Here is a 14,188-nt window from a genome sequence, read left to right as displayed (position 1 = left end):
TTCCTGGGCTGTGGCAGCTGCTGCCTGGCTGGGCAGGCTGGAGCTCTTTGTGGGGAAGGGGGAGTGGGGAACTGAGAGGCACCCACAGAGGGAAAGGCCTCCTGGAGGAAGAGAGAAGCTGGTGCCCCCTTTCCATGTGGCTGCTGTTAGTTACCACCTCCATGTGGCCCAGGAGGAGAGAGGGCAGCCTGGACCTCAGCCCCAGCCCCACTGCTGTGGATGCCCCCGGCATGGCCACACTGCTGCCTGGGCCTCCCGGACAGCCTCCCTGAGGACAAGAGAAACCAGCTGTGACCTCCTGGCCCTCCCCAGAGGCTTGGCTCCCCCCACCTCCCAGACACTCAGGCAGAAAGCTAGGGGGACCCAGAGGGCAGGAAAGTCCACTGGACCCAGCAGGTGTGCATGTGAACTGCCACCATTCACAGAAGAACCACAGTCACTTCTCAAAAAGTTTCCCACTCTGATAGAAAAGGGGCATAGGCTACCGCCAAGCAGACCCCACAATGGGCAGAGCTGCTGTCCGGAGCCCAGGCCTTGTCCAAGGCCCCTCAGTGCAAACACTGCCTCCCAGAGCCCCAGCAGGAGCACCAGGGGAGACCATGCGGAAGTCACACTCCCTGGCAGGACACACAGACCCAGACCAGAGTGCTGCTCCCTCCCCAACAAGGCCCCTAGTCTCCACCCACACGTGCTCCTCGCTGCAGGGATCACCTGGCACAGGCACCCTGATTGGGCTGGCAGAGCTGCTGAAACTCGTGCTCCCACCCAGGGCAGCTTTGTGGGCCCTGCGGGGGATCCCCCTGTCCCCATCGGCACCTCCGTGGTCCTTGTTGCAAGTTCACAGGTAAGTTTAGCCACAATCCCAGATGCTGGGGCTTTGTTGCAGCCCGACAGGCTAATGGTAACCCCCAGTCCCCACGAGCCCCCTCGGCGACCCCCACCATCCTGTCCGCTGCCAAGCACGCCAAGCTTCCCGAGGTGGCTGCTTCCTTGCAAGAAGCCCGCATGGGAGAGTTCCTGCATCCAGCTGCACGCGCCCCGCCGGCCCTGCCGGCTGCTGGCTCTGCAGTTTCCCAAATGTGGAGGATGCCGCGAGCGAGAGAAAACTCCAGGCACCCGAGCCACGCGCACCGCACCCAGGGCACCCCCTTGCCGGCGGGCACACCCCCACCGCAACACCGGCAAGTTTGCAGGGTTTGCAGGGGCCGTCCCAGTGGGTGGTAGCTGCCCTGGCGGGCGAGGGGGACTCACCAGGGAACCCAGGGCGCCCCTCGGGCTGGGCTGGTGACCGCAGCAGCGGAGGCGCGGGCGCAGGGTCGCGGCTCCCGGGAGATGCTGCGGCAGCAGCAGTGGCAGCCACCTCCTCCGGAGCCAACTGTGAATGCAGGGGTGGGGGCGGGCGGGAGCTCGAGGCGTCCGCACTTGGGGGGGGGGGCAGAGAGAGAAAGAAGACACCAGGAACCGGCTCCGCACCCCTGCCCTTCCCCCAGCCCTCCTGCAGCAGCGCAGACTTAGCAGCAGGGAGATCTTGGAGAGAAGGAGGGAGAGGAGAGCAAGAGGAGAGAGGCACTGATGCAGAGTTGAGGAGAGGCAGAGCCCGCACACCTTGCGCTTCTGCAGGACGCTCCTGCACCCCCAGTCGGGCGGGCGGCACAAGGTAGAGGTCAGGGCGGAACAAAAGGGAAGACCTGCGGGTGAGCGCTCCGCACATGCACACGGCCCACACGCCGGGACTCACGCGGGCGGGGGAGGGGAGTGCCTGACCCGAGGCGGGTGCGCGTGGGGGCCCCTCGGTCAGGAGCGGCCTCACCTTGGCAGCTCTTATATACCCGGCCAAGCATCCCAAACACGCGGCCCGGCCAAGTGGCCCCCTCGGGCTGTGCTCCCTGACCATATTTAGTCAAGCAGGGGAAAAAATAGCCTGTCAGCTGGGCCGCCGCTGGCCAGGCCGCCGGGAACAGGGTGGAAGCCCCAGCGCCATTGACGGTGCCGGTCCTGGGCGCAGGCCGATGCCCGGCCCCCCTCACAGCCCCTCCCTGAGTAGCCTCCCACCGGCTGTCTCTGCCCTGCGATCCCCCTGCTATTTTTAGCCCAGCCCAGTGCAGAGGCACCTCCTCAGCAGTGGGCAGTGGCCTCCAAGGCTGGGCCGGCCCACTCCTCGGGTGCCCTGGGAGATCCCCGCAGCCCCAGGGTGCCAGCCAAGAGGGGAGCCTCCCTCCTGCTGTGACCTCCTGAGCCGGGCTCAGGGCCCTCAGGGTCTTCTGGGCTTTGCCTCTTTGCCCAGAATTGGGGTCTGAATCGGGTGGTGACAGAGCAGACAGAGTTTCCAAAGACTCCTGAGTCAATCCCAAGTAATAAGAATTGCAGGTCACCCTGGACAGCGTGCCAGGCCACTCACCTGCCACCCACCCCAGGCCCTGCCACCAAGGTCATGTGACTGGGAGACCCCAATTTCATGGTGCTGGTTATGCTTGGGAGTCCCCCAACCTGGGTCACGCCTGAATTTCCTCAAGGGCAAGTGCAGAACGTGGCCGGGACCCAGATTCCAGCAGCCTGGGTTGGCCTAGTGTCCCATCAAGACAGATCTTCTCATCGCTCTGGGGACCTCCCAAGACTGTGAAGTAGAGTGACTGGACCAGTCCTTGAGGGCCAGGCCTGGAGAGGGCCAAGCGTGGAGTCCCATGGGGTGGGGTGGGCAACCAGCTCCTCGGGTCCTCAACCCAGGCAGAGCATGGGCAGCAAGAGGCCTGCCCTTGTTCCAGAAGCTGCTTGAAAACCCTGCCCTGTTTCAGGGGCATTTCCTCTGTCCTGTCAGTCAGGGGCAGGACAGGGCCCAGGCTGCTCCAAGCACGCACACCAGCACCAAACGTGGGGGACATGGTGAAGAATTCGCATGCATCATGTCAGGTCCCCAGGCACAGAGGCAAGGATGTGCTCCCAGGTCACCTCCTGGGCTTACTGTCCTCTCCCTGTGAGGATGCTGCCCAGGCTGGGTCTGCAGAGGCTGGGGAGAGAGGAGATGGAAAGCCACATGGTGGCCATTATTAAGCTGCTGGACACTCCTGTCCCAGCCCCTGAGGGTGAGCACATGGAGGAGGGTCCCTGAGCTGGCTGAGCTGGGGTGGGGTCCAGTGTGGCAGCAAGGCCAGCTCCAGCCCCTATGAAGGACATAGCCCAGTGTTTCACACAGGGCCCCCTCTTCCCAGCAGAAAGGCTGATGCCAGTTCCCAAAGTCCCCAGGGTCGAGGACAAAGCCAGAAACCAGGGCATCATTTACCCAGAACACCGCCATCACAGCAGCAGGCATGTACAGCACTGGGAAATTGCATGTTCCAGAAGCTTCTGTGAGGAGTCTGCCGGGCTGTGAGGCATCCCTGAGGTGGACATTCTGTCACCCCCTCCATGGGGGAGCGGGCCAGGTGGGAAGGCAGACCTGTGCTCTTGCTTCAGTCCCTGAGGGCCAAGACCACCCCCTTTACAGGGGACACTGGAGAGTGTGAGCCAGGGCCTGGGCCCCACCCTGGAACCTGCCCTGGCTGTCCCCAGGGGACACCTGCAGGGGAGTTAACACAGGAATGAATATAGGAGTTGTGAGCAATCCCCGTCTTGTTCCATAGCACACCCGTGGTGGACACCTGAGCTGCCCCACCTGGCCCTGCCATGCACCTGAGGCTGCCGGGTGTTTGAGAGGCTGGCGCAGCTGCAGCCTGAACCCCCCTATCTTAGGTGTGATGTTTGTTTCATGGCCACATGTGCTAGTGGCCCCCGGGTAGGGGTGGGAGAGGGACCACACACCGTTGAACAAACGCGTGTAGACTGGGTAGGGAGGCCTTCTAGAAGGAACTGCTGGGGGAAGCTTGGGCAGGTCCAGCGTGGTCTTACAGGCCTGGAGTGGGGCCAAGGAGCCCAGAGACGTGGAGAGTGCTGGGGCACTGGCCCCTCTTTCTGCGCCCCCAGAGCCCTGTCCTGTCCCCAGACCTGGAGTCGCCCTGCACCCAGGACCGGCTGAGTGTAGCCAGAGGGAAGCCTGGAGAGCCAGGGGAGGGAGCCCCAGCCCCAGGATGTGGAGGACAGCTACCCTCGACCTGACCGGGGGGCCCTGGAGTCTGGGTAAGTGAAAGCATGCCCTTGGTGTCCCCAGGGGGACACCTGCATCCAGGCCACAGGGCACCTCGTCCCAGGTGGGGACCTCACTGTGCAGGCAAGAGGAGGGTGGGCCCCGGCTGCTGAGCCGTGTCCAGAGGGTGGCTATAGAGCTGGGCCAGGGGAGCAGCTGCCCGTCCAGGAGCGTCCCCTTTGCTGCATGGGACTCCACAGGCAGGAGCCCCGTGTGCACCCATGCTTGGTCTTGGGCTGGGGCACCGTGCCACCTGACCCCCACCTGGGCTCGGCCTCACTCCGGTCCCTGCAGAGTGGCCTGAGTGATCCCTGTGCCCCGCTGAGGGGGTGGGGGAGAGGTCCTCAGTGGGACCCACTCCCCACACCTGCTGTCCCCCTCCTCGCAATCCCGTCCAGCCACTTTCCTCCAGCACTACTGACGGGGCCAGTCCAGCGTGTGTAGCGAGGCGTGGCCAGCCCAAGGGTCTGCAGGCCCCTCTGCTGGAAGTTCTGGTGCAGGGGAGGGACCTCTGTCACCCAGAACCTGCTCCAGTTTCCTGCCCCACAGCACCGGCTGGGGGAGGCTGCCCCTGAGGTCACCTCACCTGGTCAGCTCCGTCCTCCCTGTGTCACAGCAGGGAGGCCTCAGGCCAGCCCAGAGTCGGCTGTCTGAGCTACCTCACGGCGGCAGGGTGGGCTGGGCACTCCTGTGCGAGGAGGAGCTGAGCTGTGGGCAAGTTCCCGACAGGGCTCGGCTACGGCCACAGCGTTGTCCCAGTCCCTCAGGATAGCCCTTTGGAGTGGGAGCCCCGGACAGTGTCACTTCTACTTAGTAAATGAGTGGACGAGGGACTCCATCAATCAACTGCTGATAGATCCACTGGCCACTGGACAACTAGGTCCAGGGCAGTGCATCTCAGGGCCAGAGATTCTGGCTGGAACCTGTTCAGGTGTGTCCAGCTGTGGGGCTAGGGGTGATCCTGGAGTCCCATGGGGGGCAGGACAGGATCAGTACAGTCCCAGGCGGGGTCACCCCTACCAGGAAGGTGCTTCAAGAACCACAGTGGTAAGGGTCCCCGTCAGCAGAAGTTGTGCTGGACCCTCCCAAGGCTGCATCTGTGGTCTCCCAGCTACTGCACCTGACACCTCGGGAAGCCCATCACCCAGGAAAATGAGGCAAAGACCCCGCCACCTCAGGGCTCCGTTCAGCAAGCTCTTGGGCTGTCTCCTGTGATTTACACCTCATCAAGGGCCCGTCCTCGACCCTGGACGAGGAGCAGGATGGGTGCCAGGTCCCCTCATCAGAGAGACTGCACCTGACATTCTCTCCTGGGGACACATGAGCATTCACCTCTCAGCACAGCGTGGAGACGAAGCAGGTGATTTCTTCAACCTCAGCATTCCGTAGTTCCGGTGGCCGTGGGTGCTGGGGGCACCCCACAGGGTGGGCACCTTCCAGCTCTCCCGAGGGCCTTTGCACCTGACTACACATGTCTGCTGCCTGACCCCTTGCAGAGCCCAGTGTACATCCCACACCTCAGATGACCCCCGCTGGCGGAGCCATCGGGAAACAGCCAGGGAGCTGCTCCAGGTAAGAGCCGTGCAGCCCTGGAGAGCGGCACACACCAGCTGCCCCTGCTGGCACAGGCCACACAGGGCGGACCTGGAAAGGTGGTGGAGCTGAGGAAAAGAGCCACAGTGTCACCTGGGCACACTGACCTGAGAAGCCCAGAGCAGGATGCAGTGGTGGCTGCCCGGTGCTGGGGGTGGGGCCAGGAGGGCCACTGGGCGGGAACCATGTCCTTGGGAAAAAGTCAGTGCTAGAGAGCATTGGGGTGGGCTGAGCATCCCTGAGCTGTGCGTTGAAGGTGGCCGATAGTGCACTGGGAATGACACCTCGACTGAAAGCAAAGCCAAGCCCAGCTCAGAGTCCAGCCCAGACCTCCCCTCTGCCCCTTCCCTGGACGCAGGGCTGCAAGGGCCCCACTGCTGCCTCCCTGGGGGCCTTCCCAGGGTCAGCCACAGAGCTGCAGAGGCTTCAAGTTCACACTCCCAGCCCATGTGCTGCCATATTCCCCATGTGGTGGACAGGACAATGCTCTGCCCCCAGGGACGCCCAGGTCCCGGCCCCAGACCCTACACCTGTGTCGCCTTCTGTGGCAAAAGGAACTCTGCTTATGGGATGGAGTGAAGCATCCTGAGTTGGGCACCATCCTGGATTATCCAGGGCTCAGCGTATTTAAGTCACTGAGGTCCTCCTCAGAGGGAGGCAGAATCCAAGAGAAGTGGAGGGTCAATGCTGCTGGCTTTGAAGATGGAGGAGAGCCTCCAGCAAGGGACCAAGTGGCTCTAGCAGCTGTACAGGCAGGACACAGACCTCCCTGGCAGCCCCAGGGATTGCCCTGCCGACACCTCACATTGGACTCCTACTCCCAGAGCAATAAGCAAATCAATTTGTGTATTTAAGCCACTAAGTGGGTGGCCATTTGCCACATCAGCCACAGGACCATCACACCCCCTGCCCACATCTGCAGACCACCTTGCAGCCTGCATCCATGTGCAGCAGAGCCGGAGCCCTGGCAGGAGCTGGGCAGAGCAGCTCAGGGTCAGAAAAGACCCCTGGGCAGGGAGGGACTGATCATCCTGATGGGGCAGATTGAAGGGCTGCTCTCAGGAGAGCTGGGCAACTAGTGGACACCCTCACCTTGCTTCCAGCAGCTGAGCCTGTGGACACGGATGCTGGAGGCACCCAGAGAGAAGGCTGGCACACAGGGGCCTGGCCTATCCAGGAGCCCCATGATCCTCCCTGCCCAGGACCTGCCAGGCTCTGCCAGCTCTGGTCAATGCCAGAAAACATCTGGGCCCTGGTCAGCTGGACATTTCTCTTCTGTCTGAGTGGTAGGTCCACAAGCCCTGAGCGCTTGAGGGACCCTAGGGTGCTCCTGAAACTGCTGCCCTGACGGCTACCTGTGTCCAGCCCGTGGAGGGCAGGCCTGGCCTGCAGGACTTCTCAGAGCCTCCATGAGGCCAGGGAGCACTGAGTCCCCACAACAGGAGTGTGGCCCAGTGCCGTTGCCCCGCATCTGCAGGCATGTGCCATCTCAGGGAGGGACCGGGGAGCTCTGAGGAGGGCCCACGGGGAAGAGCCAAGGGTGGAAAGCCTGTGGGCACAAGGCATGCCTGTCCTGCTGCTGGAGGACCCTGCTGCCCACCCCGCGGGGAGGCTGCTTGCTGCAGGCCCCACTGAGCCCGCACAGCACCGCGCACCCACACGCCTCCCTCGGGGGCAGTGGGAAGCTCTCCGGCAGCTCGTAAAGAAAGGGGTACTTCACTGCCATGGTGTCGCAGAGAGCAGTCTGTTTCCAGCGATGGCCATCCCGTCCAGAACAGAGACGGCCCGCCCAGCAGCCCATGTGGGGGCCTTTGAGGCTCCACCTGCCTGGCACCCCTGGAGCCTCCGCCTGGGCTACTCAGAAGCTTCAGGTCAGCACTGCCCTGCCCATGAACCCAGCTCCCATGGAGCATCCAGGATGGAGGCCCGGAGGGCCGGGACACAGGGAGCACCCTAGGGTAGAGACTGAGCTCTGGGGTCACCCCTGCGCTTGGAAGCCCCCACCCCAGCCCAGCTTCCCCCTCCAGCAGCATCTCCTCAGCAGGGGATGCAGACACCTGCTGGAGGAAAAGGGTCTACCAGGCCCCCGGGGCAGGGTGGGGAGGGACAGGCCACTTCCCTGCGTCCTGAGCACCCCCCAGAGGGATCTGTAGACTCTCCTGCCTTTGGGGGTCACTGGGGGAGCCTTGTTGGAGTGGGAAGGGAGCCTCTCCCACAGACACACCCACCTCATCACTGCAGGCTGCCATTGCCCTGGGGACAGTCAGGGATGGCCCACCCCTGCCCACCAGGCCTGGCCCTGCAGAGCCAGAAAGGGGAGCTGCCAGGTCCCTCACCCACGGGGCCCTTGCGCCCTTGCAGAGAGCTTTCTGCCCGGGTGATTCCCACTCCCAGGGAGAAGGAAGCACTGGTTTAAAGAGTTGGTCCCGCAGCAGGGACAGGGTGGAGGACACAGGGACAAAAGGCTCAGGGACCAGTTCTGGCTGCACTTTAAGAATCTGCTGCAAATGTGAATTCGATCGCAGTGAAGGCTGCTGACTCCTGCAGAGGTGCAGCCGTCAGAGCCCAAGGAGTCGTCCCAGCTCCTCAGGTCACGGTCACTACGCACTTTCCCGTCACTCTGGAGTCTGCACTCCCAGGAACGTGGAGGTGGCTCAGGGAGGGAAGGACTGGGGGCAGGCCCAGCTCAGGAGGACATACGGTACCAAGTCCCAGGGACTGCGGGTGGTCCCTCACAGTGACAGACTCCCTGCCCAGGGTCACTCACTCTGTCCCCTCCATTCTGTCTCCTCAGCCACAGTCATGCCCCTAGCTCCCAGGTGTCTCGTCTCTGTGGACTTCACACGCATCTCTCCCAGCTGCCCCCCCACAAGCAAAGCGGCTGCCAGGTAAGCCCCATCACGTCTCCCTCTGCCTGAGCCCCCAAGCTGCAGTCGCGGGGCCAGCCTGCCTGCCCTTCCCCTTCCCTGAACAGGCCCACGCCCAGCAGACCCATCTACTCCCATGAACCTCAAGTAGCCTTACGGGGTTCTGCCTCCAGGTCTGTGCACAGGCCCCGAGGCCTCCTGCCACCTCCCCGTCTCTTCCAGCAGATCCATGCCACCCTCTAGGAGGCCCACCAGGACTGCAGCCCCAGTGCCTCTGCACTCTCTCTCCAGCTGGACCCTGGCCCTGGGTGGCCAAGAAGGAGGAAAGGAAGGAGCAGCAGGAAGGACCACAGGCCCTCTCTGGGCTGAAACATAACCGGGGGCCACAGAGCAGGGGAGGCCTGAGGGGCGCTGGGGAAATCGAAGCCGACCCTGACCAGTGTGTGCAGGCCCCCTGCAGCCTCCGTCCTGGAGGAAGCCCTGAGTGCACAGCTGCCCGCCGCCTGAGCCTCTGCTGCCCTGGGTGGGAGGCTGCCCTGAGTCCGGAAGGCTCAGCCTCCTGGTGGGTTTTCTCAGGAAGCTGCTTGACAGCACAGGTCACCACCTAAGCCCTCAACTCCAGGCGAAAGTCCTTTGACCCACTCAACACAGAGCCATCCTTTCCCCTGAGACACCACCCCGGGATGTCCCCTGAGACAGGGGGTAGGGTCCCTGTGGCCCCCAGGAGGGGCATCCAGACCCACTTCAGCGAGAGGGCCATAATCAGCCCACCTCAGGGACAGAGTGTGAGCGCATGGCCAAGCAGGCAGGCCCTGGGGCCCAGGGCCACTCTCCCACTGGCCTCTGAATTTTCTCAGATCGCATCTCCCATCAGGACAGGTGGGCGGTGTCTCCGGCTGTGCTGGGAGGAGGTGAGCATTCCGTGCTCCTCTCCAGTGCTCCCACGTGCGCCAGCGGCCACCTCCAGTTCCACCTCTGTGAGCCCTGCCCCCACTACCCCCGGGAGATGCAGCAGGGGTGTCAGAGGAGCCCTGCAGGCCAGGCATGGGTGCTGGAGAACCCTGGTGGGAGTGCCTGATCCCCCTCTCCCACACGGCGGGTCCTTTCTGGGTCCCCACCCTCCCTTCCTACCAGGATCCCCATGTCCCTCTCCCTCCCCACCAAGCAGAGCTTCCCCCGAGTCTGGGGAAGGGTTCTGGTGTTGGGGCCCAGGACACTTGCATCCCCTTCATCTTCAAACCATTCAGCCCACACGGTTGCTCCTGAGGGGCTGGGGCCAGGCCAGGGCCTCTGTCCAGGCAGAGCTAGGGATGTCACCTGCCCATCTGTGCAGACTTGGTGAAGCTGCACGGAGAGCAGGTTTGGGACAGAGGACTCTTGCTCCAAGTGCCTGAAGGACATACCTTTGAGCCACCAGGGTCCCCCTTGCTTGGTGGAGCCCTGCCCCTCCTCCTTCCCTGGGGCTCACTGAAGCCCCCTTGGAGGGGCAGGGCTCCAAGGCAAACTGTGGGGCCCCTGGGGCTGTCCTGTCCAGGTCACCTGGGATAGACCCTGGCAGGGCCCTGCCTCCTCATCACCAGCCCCAGAAGCTTGGGGTCCCTCCAGCAGAGGCCAAGTTCTCAGCTTCTCCCTGCACTTGGCCTCGGCCTCCGCCTCCTCCCGAAGGGCCCTGGGAGGGGCGCAGGCCCTGGCTCCCTTGATCTTTAGCACGAGCTCCCCACCTGCTTGGCCTAGAGGGCTCCTGGGGTCTCCCCTCCCAGGGCCGCCCCTGGCGTGTCCTCTGGAAGCCGCAGTTGGTCTGCTTCTTGTCACTGCCCTGAGAATATTCATTCTGGGATTGTTACAAAGGTACTTAAAAAACAAGTTCACTTGGATAAGGGTCTGAACTGCTGCCAGGCACAGCTGCCGGAGGAGCCCGCGAGGATGGGGGCAGGACGCCCTTCCCAGGGCCCCCGCGGGCCCTCTCTGGGGTTTTGTTTAATTTGGGATGCGTCTCTGTTCCCTGCGTATAACATTTACAAATGTCACAGCGTGCTTGAGCTATGAGGGGTCTGAGCCCTCCCCGAGGTAGACACCACGAGGGCCCTGGGCCAAGCCCTGAGTCCTGGGCAGGGACATCCCAATGCTGTCCGTCTCTGCAGGCAGCTGCTTCTGCAGCCCGTGTGCACTCTGGGGCCTGAGCTGCCTTGTCCTGAGCTGTCATGGTGCCAGTCTTGATCTCCATCCCCAAAACCTCAATCAGCATAGGGATGTGTCCCCAGGGCCATCTGAAGATCTTGCTGTGAGGGGATGGTCACTACCCCAGAGAGGCTGTGGGAGGGCACAGCAGTGCCCAGCCATAGGTGGGGGAGCCTCAGAGTGCTGGGGAGAGGTCACAGACCCCGAAGGTGCCACGGACCCTCTGCCGGTGTCAGGCCCCAGGTTGAGCACTTCCTGCAGCACTGCATCCCACGCTCAGCAGTGCTGCCTGGCATGGGCCAAGGGAACGCCACCCTGTGCAGATGTTCCCCGTGGAGGGGTGATGAGGAGGGTTTCTACAGTGTGCAAGAAGAGGACCAGGCCTGGCTGCAGCCAGTTCCCATGTCACCACCTGGGGATCTGCTCCCCCTGGTGTGCTCTGCCTGCATGCAGCCCAGGCACCCTGGACATCCCACTATCTCAGTCAGCTTTTCCTCACCGTGGCCAAAATACCCCTAAATAAAACAGGAGGGAAAGCTTATTTGGGGCTCACAGCTTCAGAGGCCTCAGTCCGCAGTCCAGGGCCCTGGGCCCAGGGTGCACACCATGGGGGAGGGGCCCAGCAGAGGGGAGCTGCCCCCTCCATGCAGCCAGGAAGCAGAGAGAGGGGGAAGGGGCCGCAGGGAAGAGGCGCCTTCCAGGGCAGCCCCATGACCACCTCCCACCACGCCCATCTGCAGTCTCCACCCATCAGTCCACTCCAGCCAGGTGGGCTGCTGAGGTCGCAGCCCTCAGTCCAGCTGTGTCACCTCTGAACTCCCTGCACCAGCACAGGGGCACTGGGGGCCTCCTAATATCCAAACCATGACATTGTGCCCCTGGCTCCTAAAAGCTAAAGCCCATCTCAAGAGCAGAATGCATTCAGTCAGTCCTGACAAGTCCCATGTCTTAACATTCCAGCATTACTCAGAGTCCGACTCCAGAGTCTCCTCCGAGACCCAAGGCGAACTCCCAGCATGAGCCCTGTAAAAATAAAAAACAGATTCATGTGTTCAAAATACAGTGGCACAGAGTGAGCATTTCCATTGGAAAAGAGATGGATGGGGCACAGAAAGGAGAAATGGGACCCGAATCCAGCTGGGTGCGCAGGCCCAGGAACTCTGCACTCAGTACCTCAGACACGTGGCTGTGAACTGTGCTCTCCACAGGGCTTGGCAGCCCCGCCCCCTTGGCCTTGCCAGGTGCCACCTGGGCTCCCCTCCTGCCTGGCACGTGCACAGCCAGCAGCTTTCTCAGTCAGTCCGCCCTCCCACCTCCCAGCGTCTCTTACTTCCCGAGGTCTCCACTCCAGCGTCAGCTTCACCTCCACAACCTCCGACATCTGCCTCTGGGGAGCTGCCCACAGGGACTCCAACCTTGCCACCCTTTGCCTGGCCACCCAGGTCTTCCTTTGAGACTTTGGTGGAAGCCTCCAGAATCCCTTAACCTAGCATCCTGCATCCCTGCAGAACAGGCATCACAAGGATGATACCAAGGTTTTCCACCTTGCATGAAACCTGGCCCCTCCCATCTGAATATCTGTGCAGCTCAGCACTGTGAGACAACTTCCTAGCCCCCACGCCCCGCCACCTCGTGTGAGCAGGGTGCCCCACGATCTCCTTTCAAAGTGATTTTCTCATCTGTACCCTGGAGCCTGTAGTCGGTGTGGTCTTGCACATTCCTGAGACGCCCTCAGGCCCTCTCTCCCAGGTCCCTGTGCTCAGCCCTTAGGGTCCTTTGGGCTGAGGTCTCTCCAACAAGCACATCCTTCTTGGCCCCAACTTTACATGCATTTTTCTGGTCCAACTTCAAGTTTTTAACGTTCTTCAGTTTTTTTTTTTTTTTAATTTCTACCCCCATTTTTCACAGTAAACTTGGCTAAAAACTGCCCAGAGTATCCATGCCACTGACTGAATACTGTGCTGCCTTGAAATTTTCTACAGCAAATTAATCAGTTCATCACTTTTGAATTCAGCCGCACGCACTCTCAGGACATGGGTAAAATGTAGACAAGTTCTTTGCCAGAACAGAGCAGGAGTGACCTCCAGTCCGCCCAGGGGAGTCCTCATTTCCCTGTGAAAACTCATGAGCACTGTCCACAATCCTATCAGCATTCTTGTCTTCTGAGCTGCCAGAATCTCCCCCTAAGCTCTGCTCACAACATTTGAAAGCTTTTCCAGTCTGAATCTCTAAACTTTTCAAAATTCCCCCCACAAACCAGCTCCAAAGGCTCCTGAACCCCAAGGTCAGGCTAGCCACAGCAATGACTCCACTTCGCAGTACCAACTTCTGTTTTAGTTCATCGTTCATCACTGTGACCAAAGCACCCAACAAGAACACCTTAGAGGAGGGGAAGTTTATTTGGGGCTCACATTTTCAAAGCTCTCAATCTGTGGGCCGCTGGCTCCATTGCTGGGACCCGAGGAGAGGTAGCACACCATGGTGGAAGAGTCCAGTGGAAGGAAGCTGCTCAACTCCCAGTAGGAAGGGGGAGAGAGAGAGATTGGGGAAGGAACCTCAAGAAGAAGAACACCTCCAGGTCATGACCCCAGGGACCCTGCCCTCAGTCCACCCAGTCAGTCCATTTCAATCAGGGTGAGCTGATAAAGTCACAGCTCCCACAGGCCAGTCATTTCACCTATGAGCATTCCTGCATTCGCAGGAGCTTTGGGGGACCCCTCATGCCCAAACCCTAACATCCACCAAAGGCCGCTCAGTGGACAGGCAGTCTCTGAACCTGGCTCTGCCCCAGTGAGATGCCCTTGGGTGGAGGGGACGCTGCTCGTGGTGGAGCACCATTGGAGGGGTTTCTACTGCTCAGCACGATCCCGGGCCTCCCGTGGCCTTTGCTGATGGCTGCTGCTGATCACCGGGTAGAAGTGTCCAGTGTGCTGGGTTTCACACCCTGAAACCCCCAATGGACCGTCCAGGAGGCACTGGGACTCTGCATTTATATGAGCTTGGGGGGGGGGATGGCTCTGATGCTGTTGCTGGCATAATGGCCACAAAGTCACTTGGCAGATTCAAGTAGGTGCTGCTCTGGCTCGGGTAGAGCACCTGCCTAGCACGAGCAAGGCTCTGGGTTCTAGGACCAGCAGAACAGACAAGTACAGAAACAGAAACAGAAATACAAACACCTGAGCTGGCAAGGGGGCAGGTGCTGGTTGGAGCATGGCCAGCGCACACCACTGATCCTACAAGACCACCCGCCCTGTCCTACCGTGGCCACTCACTCCAACTCCCAGGAGGAATGTGACCCTGCCGGCAGCATCCCCACGGGAAATACAGCCCGGGGTCTTGGGCTCCGTAGTGAAGGAGCCCCCTGGCTGTGTACTTTGCCGGGAGGCGGCTGCCTGGAGGGGGGCTCTGCTCCTCAGGAGCCCAGTGCTCCAGA

At 61.7% G+C, this 14,188-nt stretch overlaps 1 long non-coding RNA gene across 7 annotated transcripts; it reads left to right on the top strand.

Annotated features, from left to right (window-relative positions):
• The first annotated feature begins 1,447 nt into the window (after window positions 1-1,447).
• Window positions 1,448-11,813, top strand: LOC120886433 (uncharacterized). Of its 7 annotated transcripts, none has more exons than XR_013439913.1 (7): window positions 1,448-1,657; window positions 3,977-4,110; window positions 5,229-5,477; window positions 5,614-5,689; window positions 6,817-7,581; window positions 8,505-8,598; window positions 8,800-11,813. It is a non-coding gene; the product is annotated as an uncharacterized LOC120886433 (long non-coding RNA). The 7 variants fall into 7 exon arrangements; XR_013439912.1 differs by having other exon boundaries at window positions 5,208-5,477; XR_013439909.1 differs by having other exon boundaries at window positions 3,977-5,477; window positions 6,817-6,996; window positions 7,389-7,581.
• Window positions 11,814-14,188: the final 2,375 nt, after the last annotated feature.

This window comes from Ictidomys tridecemlineatus, chromosome 5 (genome assembly GCF_052094955.1).
Source record: "Ictidomys tridecemlineatus isolate mIctTri1 chromosome 5, mIctTri1.hap1, whole genome shotgun sequence".
NCBI lineage: Eukaryota > Metazoa > Chordata > Mammalia > Rodentia > Sciuridae > Ictidomys > Ictidomys tridecemlineatus.
The sequence above is the reverse complement of the archived record's forward strand: the minus strand, read 5'-3'. Positions and strand labels throughout refer to the sequence as shown.